This window comes from Rhagoletis pomonella, unplaced genomic scaffold (genome assembly GCF_013731165.1).
Source record: "Rhagoletis pomonella isolate Grant_MI unplaced genomic scaffold, Rhpom_1.0 Rhpom_scaffold_00001, whole genome shotgun sequence".
NCBI lineage: Eukaryota > Metazoa > Arthropoda > Insecta > Diptera > Tephritidae > Rhagoletis > Rhagoletis pomonella.
The window spans coordinates 44,866,840-44,868,417 of NW_023458555.1; the positions used below are offsets into that span (position 1 = coordinate 44,866,840).

Below are 1,578 nucleotides of genomic sequence, written 5' to 3' on the forward strand. Positions count from 1 at the left end.
AAAAAAAGAACAAAACCGGATTTGATCGGCGGATTATAAGAGGAGGCAACTTTGACTAAACTGTTGCAGCTAAGGACTGGATAAGCCTCTATGCAATAAAAAACCTGCGTAAGGCAGTGCGACAAAAGTTCGACGTTGAAAAGCTTTGCTCACAACGAATATCTGAGAAATTTCCCGCTCTACTCGCAATTCTGTATAGACTCGTCACTTCGTACCGCTGCAGAAGAGGTTAGGTTAGGTGAGGTAGGCTGGCTAGCCCTTAAGGTTCATAGCGTTCTCAATCAAACTGATTTGATCCTCAGCTTTGCGAAGAGGTACAATATCATGCGGGTGTTGTGGGACCATTATTCCAGACGGAACTAGCTGCCATACTGGAGATCGCCCACGTCTTAATAAACAGATAAAATGCCAGAAAAAAAAACCACCATACTTTAAGCTCTAGATAGCAACTCGTTTTTAAAAAACCTTACAGAGTGCTACAGAATGCTCAATGATCTAGCCCCCTAAGGAGGGTCTCCTTAATCTGGGACCCTGGTGATGGGGGATGTAATGGCAATGAAAAAGCGAATTTCCAAGCTAAAAATGGGACAGACACACCTTGTGTTGGGCTTAGCGCTTTTCTGGGATTCGGTACAAATAGGACAAGTTAGAGGGTACCATCACTCAAAGAAGTTCCTTCGCTACAGGGACAAAAGAGCTCAATTTGCGCTCATGCTAGGTAAGAAACACCTGAAAACACTGTATGGAACACTAACAGGCAGTGGCCTGTGTAACAAACACATGTATGTACATGCTTAGCCTCTGTAGAACAGACACTTGCAGGTTCTGTGGTGAAGAAGAGGAAGTAGTGAACCAGCTGCCTAACACTAGCTCACCGCAGAGACAAAATGTATTTTCCTTTTTAAATGTTGTTTGTTTGTTACTTAAATTCGAAGTTGATGTTAGTCGATGCGACTAAGAATCCCGGAAACAGGGTGAAAAGAGCGAAGCGCTTCCAGGGTTAAGCAACTATACGCTCAGCGATATCGACCCAATGCAGATTTCGCAGCAGGGGTTACTTAAGTTCTTAAAGATCTCAAGTTAAAATAAGGGGCACAATTGATCAAACCTGGTCGCAGTGTAATTGGCCTGGGGCCCTACCCTTACATCACCATAAACATAACCATAGCGAATTGCCTCCGTTAGACGTTGTTTTTGCGAAGGACCGATGTTATGCGAACAATCCATTCACGACTCAGGCCCTTACGGCGAATAACGTGCAATCTATTCGTCAAATAGAGTCGGAATCCGTCACCAAGGTCTTGGAAAACTGGGTTAACAGCAGCTACATGAATGAAATCGTGTTCCATAAATAATGGCACTCATTGCTATTTCGAATAAATCAATAACGCAGGCAAACAAAAATTGAAAAAAAAATTATGCGGCGTATGTTAAATATATGGCTTATAAATAAGTGAGCATCGGGACAAGGTGCAGGGATGGTTTTTTCAGGAATGGATAAGTGGAAGATTGTATCAGCTTTTGTCTTTTCTTGCTAGAGCTTCTCAAATATTGCAAAACACGCGATTTTTTTACACT

At 42.5% G+C, this 1,578-nt stretch overlaps 1 protein-coding gene across 1 annotated transcript in view; it reads right to left on the bottom strand.

The window, feature by feature from the left end:
* The window catches only part of LOC118746609 (acetylcholine receptor subunit alpha-like 2), a gene marked incomplete at its 5' end in the record, with an annotated part of 19,984 nt that overhangs the window by 14,521 nt on the left and 3,885 nt on the right, over positions 1-1,578 (bottom strand). The gene's annotated exons all lie outside the window — the stretch shown is intronic.